The 12,028-nt window shown below is 42.7% G+C and overlaps 2 pseudogenes; one reads left to right on the top strand and one right to left on the bottom strand.

Annotated features, from left to right (window-relative positions):
• Nucleotides 1–2,948: 2,948 nt before the first annotated feature.
• LOC138383214 (cytochrome c, somatic pseudogene) lies at nucleotides 2,949–3,311 on the top strand (annotated as a pseudogene).
• A 2,645-nt stretch (nucleotides 3,312–5,956) lies between these two features.
• Nucleotides 5,957–6,761, bottom strand: LOC138383212 (farnesyl pyrophosphate synthase pseudogene; annotated as a pseudogene).
• Nucleotides 6,762–12,028: the final 5,267 nt, after the last annotated feature.

Genomic DNA, 12,028 nt, shown 5'->3' with positions numbered 1-12,028 from the left:
CATCTCATCTCAGCATATTTGCAGATTATTTGCATGGTACTGTTTAGATTTATTAAATTTGCAAGTTAGATTGTTAGTAGTGTGTTGCATCATACTTACAATTCACAAAAAGTGGTCAAAGGCTGAAAAGTGTTTCATAGAAGAATACAGGTAGTGATGAAAATAGCAATGCATATATTAAAGTTAAAATAATTTCATAAATGCAAATAGTAAATGGGCCTCTAGTTGAATATGGAATTCAAATCTACATATGCTTATAAATGTTGACTCTTTGAGTGTGAAGATTTTGAACAAGCAGTCCAAAGGTTATATGTGAATGCCTTAAACCTGGATATATTTGGATTTATAATCCATTCAACCCTGGTCACTGTGGTGTGATGTCTGAGATGGAACTCATTTAAAGGGTGGCATTAGCTCATCCAAGCTTTGAGTCATTTTGAAGCAAAACACCATCACCCTTTCCCCTTCCCTTTGGTAAACCAATTGCAGATTTGTAGAATAATTGCAAATTAGTATTTCCAATTTTTAAGATGGACTTTTTCTCTCACTAATGATGGAGAAATGACCAAAGCTACAGAGGGATCATGGAAAGATATTTTATGTATACATATATATAAAATGACATTTTGCATCTTAAATACATCTCAAACTTATCCACTGGTAAAATTTATACATTTGATTGCCAAGATGCTTGTAAAACCAGCTACGAAATCAACTCATTTTGTCCAGGGAACAAGGCAATCAAACCGCTGGCAAGATTCCATTATCAAACATTCAGATCAGTGTTGGAGGTTGTACAATACCAATGGCTGATAATGGAAAATCAAGGACTGTCCGGCACATGTGCTCAGGGATACAAGCTTTATGTTTGACATGAAGCACCAAGTACAGAACAGCTCTTGGTACGTGTGCTGCAGAGATGAAGGGAGGTCAGTCGATAATTGTTTTTTAGCTGAAAATGCATACTCCAGGAATTTTGTATGTTTAGTTAACTTTGTGAGCTATGATAGAGCTGGAAAAAGGTCAGGGCATCCAGTATTTTTAAGGTGGCAGAAATATGTTCCATGAACAAGGGCTTTGATATAAAAATACAGCAATTACACCAACAGTCTTTATTCAAAGGGAAAGATTAATAACCAACAACATGACTCTGGTTGTTGAAGGAAATAGTGAAAATTGTGGGTAAGATGAAACCATAGACATCAAATGTTTTTTCTTTATAATATTTTGAGTGAAGAAATGGACTATGAAACTGCATTTTTGAAAACACTAAAATACATTGCTGCTGGTGGGAAAGTTATTCATATAAATTTACACTGAGGTAAAATCATTTCACATTATTGATAAAGCCAGGAATAATGATTCTGTGATATGAGGTGGTTTAAGGATGTATTACTACTTGGCTTAGCCTGAACCTGTCACCTATGACTGAATGATCACAGGTTCACTGTTGGGGATGTAATATTAATTTTAGGATTTATTAAAGAGACCAAACTCTGCCACCCCAAGACCCTGACTCTTTCCCAAGCTGGGATGATTTTCTTTGCCACTCGGAGAGAGAAATCAATGAGGTCTTATTGGGGATATTTATAAACTGCATATATCCTAATGCTGCCACAGGCAAAAGCAATGTTTTCCAGAGCCAAACCAGTCAAAAAGAGGATTAGGAATGTATTCATCATGACTTTCTAAATTTGTGTAATTCCTATTTCCAGCTTTAGAGTATGAGAGCCCTTTGGTTTAGCATCTCTCCAATCCTGTAAGTGATTTTTAGTAAGAATTTCTTTACAGTTTCTGAATCCATGATCGTGGTTGAGCAGAATCTGTCGAGCTAGCTGATGGTCACTGTGGAGACAAAAGTGACACCATCGTAGACGCTGACCTGCCAGGCTGACTTCTGCTTAACCCCAGTCCTGGGAATGCCTCCAAGATTTGTACCTTACCGACCATCCCCAGTGTAAGAACACGTACTCACCCTACTTCTTGCTCTTATGTCAAAGCAACCTTGATGTTATCACACAACTTATGGGCCGTGACGCTTATAGAATTGTTGCCCGTCCTAGAGGGTTGACCTTAATTGCTGTGCACATTCTTTCCATGTGGTGTATAAGCTCCGGGTCTGGAGGGCAACGGCTTGGAGATCACGTGTCTTGCTGCTGCCCAAAACCACGCTTCTGTTTGTAGGTTCCCACCTTTACCAACAAGACAAACTGTATTTGCCTGCCTCATTCTCATTCTTTGGCTTCTCAGCATCTTCTGCATTTGGGGTGGCTTTGCATCCATGGCCCTTTCACGAAACAGTCACCAACAGTTGCCAACTCTGCAGAGGACCACAAGTTTGGATTGGAATTTTCTACCTACTAGAATAGAGTAACCAACTGTCCTATGAATCAGGAAATCAATCTTCTGAATTGCATATCATCCTTCTCAGTCATAGAACAGAGAAATTGTTTCACATTTAATGTTGACTTATTTTTTAAACATTGTAATAAATTTTTCTCCTAATGTCACTAAACATAGTAGTCTCTATAAGCACCAAAATGCATTAATGATGTGCAGATGCTAAAAGTGTGAGGGGCACTGTTCACAGCTGCCAATTCCAGATGGTGAGTGTGAAAGTAGGAAAACTATTGATCTTTATAGTTTATCTTATATGTAAAATTAGTGTTTTGTATTTGTTTGTAATGTGCACAATATTGAGTAAATATACTTACATGAACCTACATAGAATGCAGGTACATGCTCAATGTTTTTTTTTATGGTGGGGACCCACAATCAGAATGTTTGAAGACAGCTGATACACTCATTAGAAATCATTCTTGTACATTCCTATATTGCCAGCATTGTGCACTTCTTTTAAACCACTGAAAAACAGTGCCAAGAGAGCAGGACGTCCGGCTTCTGACTGGAAACCTTCGTGCTGTCAGCAACCAGAGAGAGAATTAAATATGGGTGATGTTGAGAAAGGCAAGGAGATTTTTGTTCAGAAGTGTGCCCAGTGCCACACTGTGGAAAAGGGAGGCGAGCACAAGACTGGGCCAAATCTCCATGGTCTCTTTGGGAGGAAGACAGGTGAGGCTGCTGGATTCTCTTACACAGACACCAGTAAGAACAAAGGCATCACCTGGGGAGAGGATACACTGATGGAGTATTTGGAGAATCCCAAGAAGTACATCTCTGGAACAAAAAGGATCTTCGCTGGCATTAAGAAGGGAGAAAGGGCAGACTTGATAGCTTATCTCAAAAAAGCCACTAATGAGTAATAATTGGCCACTACCTTATTTATTACAAACCAGAAATATCTCATAAGTTTTTTTATGTGTATTATAATTTATTGGTCTCATACACCAGAATTCAGACCATGAAAGAGGGACAGAATATTTTTGTTGGACAGTCCTGATTTAACTAGACTGCCTTGTGGTTAATTCGGTTTTTTGAATTTTGATAGTAATTCCAATACAGTAAATGCTATCACTGTTTTATCCCTCTGAAGATATGATTGGATTAATTAGTAGTGTTCAACTTTTCACAAGGATGGTAAATTGCCATTTCAAAACCTGTTGAAGATTGGTTTTATATTTAGATTTATATAACTGGTTATGTGAATATATTTAAATACTAGGGAAATCACTGTCTTGGAACCAAGCAGGACTCACCGGTGTTTTAACTTGTGTTCATTAGCCTGTTAAAGGCGAGGGCTGGAGATAAAGTAGCAATGTTTACTTTATATATTTTTGGTCTTCACTATGCCAACCTAATCTCCCTCTGTCTACTAAAAGGCTGCCTTTTATTTATTGGAAGGCATTTTAGTGTGGTTTATGTGTAATATCAAATAAAGAATATTTAACACTTCTCACAAAAAAAAAAAAAAAAAGAAAAGAAAAACAGTGCCCACATCCCATATATTTTGCAGCCCATCCAACTTTGTGTTTTAGCTGCTGGAGACACGTGCTGCTGGTCAGGGCGCCCACGGTGGCCCGTGCAGCTGCTCCCCCGCCCAGGTGTGGCCTTGCAGGCCCACGTCAGCTTTCCAGCTGCTTCTCCTTAAGCTGTACTGAAGCCACGTTCCTCATTCTCAAGTAGAGCCAGGGATTTGGTTGAGTGCGATCGCACACCCGGGAGCAATTGAAGACGGCTGACCCGGAACGGTTGCACTGCTTTTAAAAACGCCCTCAGCCCCTCCCGGCCGGCCTGCGTTCTCAGGCCAGCACCTCTGCTGAGAATGCGCGTCTCCCCGGGGAGCAGTGCGTGGCTGAGCAGCCTTGAGATTGATCCTAACGTCCGGTTTTTATTCTCCAACAACCACGAGTTCCTTCCCAGGAAGCTGAGTGCTGGTCTCCTTCGTCTGAACATCCCTGTGTCCAGTTCCCTGCGTTTGGCAAATTAGAAGCTGTGGGGAAGGACTTCGTTGTAACTGTAGATACGCACCTTGCATGGCAGAGATGAAATTGCTGGAGGTAGTTTTCTTTTATTTTTTAATATAGTTTTTACAACTTCTTTTTTTTTTTGAGACAGTGATGTAAGAATGAAACAAAAATGGACAGTGCCAGAGTCTATGTATTATCTGGTGGGAGCTGGTCTCCCTGCTGGTCTCTCCTCCCAGCACGACCTCTCCGCGGTGGCTCCATTCCCTCCCAGACAGATGCTGTTCCTAAACAAGCGTGCGTGTCTGCTCTGTAACCACAAAGTGAGAGTGTATGATAACCTTTGTTACGCTCATTTTTTCAATGAACAGTGTCTCAGAAATCGTTCTATGTAGTATATCTAATTCTCCTACTCCAAAGGTGGGTGTAGAATTCTATGGTGGGGACATATTGTGCTTTCTTTAGCCTCCTCTGATGGAAATGTACATTGTTTCTAGATTTTTTGCTGTTAAAAATTATGGTACAATGACTGTCCTTGTACCCCTGTGAATAGACATGTAGGGTAAATGCCTAGATATGTGTGGGCATATTTGCAAGATTGATTATGATAAATACTGCCAAACTGTCTCTGTAAAAGCCGTAGAAATTTATTTTCGTGCCAACAACATATTCGAGAGGTTGTTTGCCCGTACTTGCTTTCATACACAAAGATTACTAAATATTTTTATTTTTACCAATTTAATAGATTAAAAAAGTATCTTCTTTGCCTTTTATTAATCATCAGTGAAGTGGAGCATCTTGACAAGTGCTTAAAAACAACCTGTATTTCCTTCTCTGAAAATTGCCCATGTGAGCCTTATTAGGTTTACTGGTATTTTTCTTACTGGTTTGCAAAAACTTTTTAACTAGTAAGAACATTTGTTTTTTCATATATGTTGCATATACTTTTCCCAGTTTGTCACTTATTTTGACATTTAAGTAAAACTATTTTGCACAGCAAAAGCTGTTACTTCATGTAGTCAAATCACACAATTTTATCTTATAATTTCTGGGTTTTGTTTCTCACTTGAAAGGCCTACTGGTATATTGCTTAAATGTTCGTCGACAAAGATTTGGTTTCTCTTTCTGTCTTCCCAATGCTCCTGTAGCACCTCACAGAGTGTGACTCTTAAGGATTTACTAACACGACTTCCAGATAAAATGGAGTCAGTTTGAGCTCTACAGTGGAGCCCAGAATGATTCCTCCTCCTCTCAGAGGTCCACTTCTACCTCCTCCTGACCCTTGTCCCGGAAGTCTGCCTTCTCTTCCTTACCTAACCTCCTTAGTGGCCTCTGGAACCAAGAATCTGGCCTGGAGCCCAAATGGGAATTGTATGCAAAAGCCCATCTAAGTCTTAGCAACAGTGCTGTACTTGTCTTAAATTTCTAAAATTAATGAATATACAACAAGAGATTTGTTATGCTACACATACTGTGTTCTTCATCACTTTTTATGATTAAAAATTATACTTCTGGGGTCCAGGACAACTTTTTTTTTTTTTGTTACACAATAATTTATTGAGAGCCTCTTCTCCCCATCCTTGGAGTCTAGGTCACCTCTTCTGCTTGTAGATTTTGTGTGCTAGCTCCAAGAAGATGCCCCGGGGAAGGGGTGCAGCGTACTGCTCGATGAGACTCATAATGTGGCTGTAACTGTCTTCCTCATACTGCAGGAACACAGCCTGCAGATCCAGCTCCTCGTATAGTGCCTTCACCCGGGCTACCTTCTCTGCCTCCTTCTGCCCGTAATTCTCCTGCAAGATCTGATGCTGTTCCGGAGTGGCCCATTGTAGACACTGAACCACCAGCCAGCTGCATTTGTTGTCCTGGATGTCAGTGCCAACCTTGCCTGTCCCACTCGGGTCCCCAAAGAGGTCAAGGTAATCATCCTGAATCTGAAAGAACTCTCCCGTCTCCGGCAGGATCTTCTTAGCGTTGGCATGCTCCTTCTCCCCGTCAATGCCTGCCATGTACATGGCCGCAGCTACAGGAAGGTAGAAGGAGTAGAAAGCTGTCTTGTACTTGACAATAGATTTGTACCTCTTTTCAGTAAATCTTTCAAGTTCCACATTGCCCTGGGGGGCTGTGATAAGGTCCAAGGTCTGCCCGATCTCAGTCTGATATGAACTCTGCAAGAAGAGCTCGATCAGGTTCAGGTAATAGGGCTGCTCCCTGCAATAGTGCTTCAGCAGGCGGTAGATACATACTTCCAGAAGCAGAGCATCATTGACGGCATCCAAACCTATGCCTGGCTTCTGATACCAGCAGATCTGCCCCCGGCGGGTTAGGGATGAATCCATGATGTCATCTCATCAGGAAGAACACTTGCAGCAGTTCCACACCCCAGCCCATGGTCAGGGCCCGCTGGAGACTATCAGCATCCTGTTTCCTTGGCTCCACCAGCTCCCTGAATGCTACCAGCACCGTCATACCCCGGTTGTATTTGCGTCCAATGGCATTGTACTCCAAGACCTCCTTAAGCCGGGCAATAGCATCTCCTGGCTCTGGGTGCCCCATCTCATCCTCAGTCAGCACCCTGACAATCTCGGAGAAGTGCTGGATGAAATCCTGCTTTTCTTTGGCATAAACGCAGGACAACTCTTGAAATTCATCACTAAGAAGTGTATTGAAATATCACTGTTAATAATTCTGGCTTTATAATTCTACAGCTTTTGAAAAGAAAAACCTGGACAGTTACTGAACGTTCATAATGTCCAAGGCCTCCAAGAGGAGCAACACATGGCCCTGCTGTGGATGAGTGTACAGTTCCAGTGGAGAAGGTACGAGCTGAAGGATTACAGTACAAATGGTAAGTGGAACCGCGTGGAGGCTGTGCAACATTGAGGAGGCTGTAAATTGAGAAAGAGGTAACAGAGGGGGTAATTTTGACCTGAGGCTTGAGCAGGTGTAAGAAGTCTGATTCTCTAAATGTGTTCTATTCTTTGCAATGGATGTTTCTTTGTACAAGGTAGATTTACATTTGTTTTGTTCCATAAAGGTAAACATTTGTTCACTAAAGGACCTATAAGAGTGAATGGTGACTATCTGGAATTATGGCTCTAATTCCAAAAAAAAATCTTAGGTTCCCCCTGCCCCCATTGTAACGTTAATACGAATTTTGTTGATCATGATGTCTAACAAATCGGCCAGCAGAGGGCACTGCATACTGACAGTCTCTCGACACTGAGCGCTCGCGTCTCCCAGTGCTCCAGGAGTATCACTGCCTAACTCGGGGTGTTGGCAAGCGCTTTACTGCTCCGTTTCAGACACAAATACGTCAGAAATTAAAAGAGGGTTGTGAAGAAGGAAATCAGATACACAGTATAGTAGTATAATATAATTTCCCTCTATTTGTTAACAAAGAGAAAAAAGTCTGTATATCCATGCCTACATGGTTATGGATATAATAGAAGATAATATAACACTAATTTCCTGTGTACAGCCACAAGAATTCTTAATTCTCTTAGAAAATGTTTTTGGTTTCATATTATTCTCAATCATAAACTAAAAATAAAAACCCCCAATTCTTAATATATTACTTCCAGACATTGGGATAGGTATTATTGTTTGAATAGTATCAGAATGTTGTGGTTCTGCACAAATTCTTTTCATAACTGTTCACAATGATATCTATTTTTGCATATCTTAATTTATATCTTCCTCCTATGGATTTGAGGATTCTAAAACGTTGTTAAACCAGTGTCTTCTCTCCTTCCTCTCCCCAGTATAAAATTTTAAAGGTGTGTCTTCAAACCCATTTGTACTTGGTTAATGTGGCAATGTGGAGACCCCTTCGTTTGCGTGCCTCGTACTGTGAGCTAATGCCTGGGGTTTGTGTTTTTTATTTAGGGAACAAACTAATCTGGCCCCATGCAATGCTACTGACTTGATCTAGGTGATTTAAATATGGATTCCATTACATTTGCAGAGTTAATGCAGTCTCCAGGGACTAAAGTCCAAATCATACAGATACAGTTGAGAAGCTACTGAAAATTTCTTACAGTAGAAAGCACTCAAAGTGTTTTTTTTGTGTGTGTGTGTGTGTGTGTGTGTACAAACAACCTTATCCCCTGTAAGCTTGTGTTCTGGTGATTTCGTCCTTAATTTATCAGCTGTATTTAATGAGTCTGTTACACGTTCCCACTAAGTGAACCCGTGGTATTCTGACAGGTGTAAGGAATCGAAAGTTTTGAACTTCTCTGATGCCTTAATCCATGCTCAATTTAACTAACAGCTTTACTCAGGCTTATTGCTTGCTATATAGTAAGTTTAGTTATGTAAGTAAGATACAACCTAATTAATACCATTAAATATTACTGTGGAATCTTTTCAGGGGAATAATTCTAATTCTGACTAACACCAAATACCAGTTCTGCAGTATGTTGAGATTAAAATATAGATTAAATCATGGGTTGCCTTTTAAAATTGGAAAGACAATTAACTTTTGCCCCTTAGTTCTCTTTGTGGTGAGTCACCACCCGGCACACGTGGACACTGGCATTCCGCACCATGCGCACAGTGCCCTCTTGTGCCTGGCGTCTGCATGCAGAGCGAATCCTGTGCTGTGTATTTTCAGCTTCTTGTTTCCTTTTGGCTTGGTGAGGCTACAGGAATAGGAGGGAGGCTGGTTCGTTATCTATGAGTAGGATATTGGTACAGACAGCGCCAGGAAGATTAATACAACCTTGGGCAAGGGGTCATAGCTTGATGTTCTAAAGATTAGCTTCCAGTCATTAAATTTTTAGCCATTTGTTTAAAGTGATTATTGCCTCTAAATTACTGTTATTTTAAAAGAGCCTTTCTCTGTTTGCTGCAGATCAACAATGACTGGTAAGAGATTCTGTATAGAAGAGTCATTGCTCCCTAATCACCTGTAAATCTTCAGCTCGGGCCTGATCAGTTTTACACTGGGGCATGGCTGGTGTGGACGCCAGTCCTCCGCTGTCTAAATAACGCGAATGTTCTGAACACAGGAAGAACCCGAGGGTTCCACCCCTTATCCCACCCAAGGCCAGGTGAACAGTTCCCCTCTTTAGCAAGCATTCGAATGCTGTCCCCTAGGGCAGAGGCAGTGCGTAGATTTCTATGGTTAACACCTGGGTTCTGGAGTCAACCAGACCTAGGCCAGCCAATAACAAACATTGTGAATCTAGGGAAATAATTCCACTTTACTGCTTTAGTTTATCATCTGCAAAATGGGGATTGTAGAAGGTTGCTGTGATAATTAAATGCCAGTAGGCTTATAAAAAAAATTGAACAGTTATTCTTAAATGTCAGAATTGGTGCTGAAACTGGCCTTTCCTATACATCTTTTTTTATCTTAATGGACTTTATTTTTTAAAAGAATTTCAGATGTGTAGAAAAATTGAGCAAATAGTACAAAGGTTTCCCATAAACTCTTCTCCCTTGCACACAGTTTCTCCTATTAACATCTCCCACTGGTGTTGGTACATTTGTCACAATTGATGAACCAATATTAATACGCAGTTACTAACTGATGTCAACAGTTTACATTATGGTTCACTCTGGGTGTGGGACACTCCATGGATTTTGACATGAATAACGACATGTACCCGCTGTTAAGGTATCATACAGACTCGTTGCCCTGAAAGTCCTGTGTCCCACCTGTTCGTCTCTGCCTCCCCCTCGCTCCTGGCAACCACTGACCTACTCTCTGCACGGTTTTGCCTTTCCCAGAACACCACATAGCTGCAGTCACACGGTATGTAGGCTTTTCAGAATGGCTCCTTTTGTGTTAGTAGTTTGCATTTAAAGTTCCTCCATGTCTTTTCATGGCTCTATGGCTTTCATTTTTATCTCTGAATAACATTCCTTGTCTGACAGTAGCACAGTTTGTTTATCCACCTACCTCTTCTTTCCTGTAGTGTTTTAACTGCTTCCTTTCCTGGGCTGCCCACTACCGTGAGCCGATGGAGGAAGAAAATTGCAACTGGTACATCACCGTAGCCTTAGAATCGGGGACAACACTGGCTAAATAATAGCTCTTCAATAAATATTTGTTTAAATACGAGAAGTGGAAAGCACATTTGAATTGCTTACAGTAGCATTTATTTTGGTAGGGGGTGCTCAGGGGCAGGTCTTTCAAAGGGCTGCCATAAACGATTGCAGGTACGAACTTGCTTTCTTCTTGGGCACCTGGAGGGTTTGGTGGTCCAGGGAGCAGAGTCCCTGCTGCGGAACCTGTGGTACAGTAACACGCTTCCCGACACGAGCTGCGCTGGCCCAGGGACACGGGCCAGCAGGACACAGATTTCCGGCTGTTCTAGGGACTGCTGCTGTCGGGAGGACCCCGTGCCCCCTGGAAGGTGGCTCGGTGGAGATCGTCACATCGCTGCCCAGAGAAGAGCTAGCGTGGCCAGGGGGTGTGGAGGAGAAGTGGCAAATGATGTGATCAATCGTGGCTGCCTGGGGACCCCTGCGAATACATCTGTAAACCATGGAGGGTGGGAAGAGCATGGCAGCGAAGTCTTCATTATCCAGCAGCTGCTGCCGGGGAAGTTTAGAATTTCCACAGGCAACGTGGGGCGGGAGGTATTCTTCAAACCAGTATTATGAGCATGAGAAAAGAGGGGGGAAGAATACGCTCTGGTGTAGCAGGAACCTGAAAGAAAGCTCTGTCCGAAAGGTATTTGTTAACGGAGGAATGTTTCTTCCGTGGACTTGTGTCTTCAGAGAAAATGTGTAATTATTCAAGAAGAGTAAAAGATTTGAGATGTAATCAGTTTTACTATTTTTTTTTTTTTTTCCCCAATGGAAAAGCAGAGGGTCAGAGATCCATGCCGTGGTGAGGCACGAGAGAGGCCTGCCCTTCGGTGACCTGTCACAGCCGCTCAGACTTCATGTGGGGACAGCGCGAGGGAATTTGGGGGAATTGATTATGAAATGTGTTGTTAATCGCCTCCTGCTCACGCTGTCGGTGGAGGAGGGGATTCCACCCTGGGGCTATGGAGATGGCCGAACCCCTGGCACCTGACACTGGACAGGTGACACTGGCAGCAGTTTACTGGTCACAGAAGCTCACAGCCTGGGGAGGAGACTCCCATGGCAGGCGGGACACTCGGGCTGCTCTCGGGAGCAGAGGAGAAAGCAGGTGTGGTGGGAGGCGGCCTTTGTAGTAATGAGGGTGCAGTGACCCCTGGCTCCCGTGGGAGGACGGGACTGGCGTGTTTGAACAAGTCCACCGGCTGGCGGGGAACTGAAGCCCGTGACTCGGGGGTAAGTGGGAGGTATGTGTGGCTCCGTGATGGGAGTGTCCTTTAGCTGGGGGATCTTTCCCACGGGAGCACAGTGGGGACGGGACCTAGTGGTCGGGCCGTCCAAGGCCTTCCTGCTTTCACCAGATGCCAGACAGCACCGTCATTTCAGGCCTCACACCCACGTGTGCGGGTTAAGGGTGTGCAGGGGAGAGTGAACGGCTGAGGCTAATTACTTAAAAACAGTTACATGGCTATCCACGGTAACCAGCTTACCCGTTTCTGCCTCGTACGTGGCAGCCCACGTTTCAGGAACAGTTCCATCGTGTTCTCCCCGTCACTTGCTCTGAGCTTCGTCACGGAGAATGCATAGAAGGCGCACAACTCACTTTCCAGCGCAAATGAAGGGAA

Source organism: Eulemur rufifrons, chromosome 5 (assembly GCF_041146395.1).
Source record: "Eulemur rufifrons isolate Redbay chromosome 5, OSU_ERuf_1, whole genome shotgun sequence".
Classification (NCBI taxonomy): Eukaryota; Metazoa; Chordata; class Mammalia; order Primates; family Lemuridae; genus Eulemur; species Eulemur rufifrons.
Note: the sequence above shows the minus strand (reverse complement) of the source record. Positions and strands in the feature narration are given on the sequence as shown.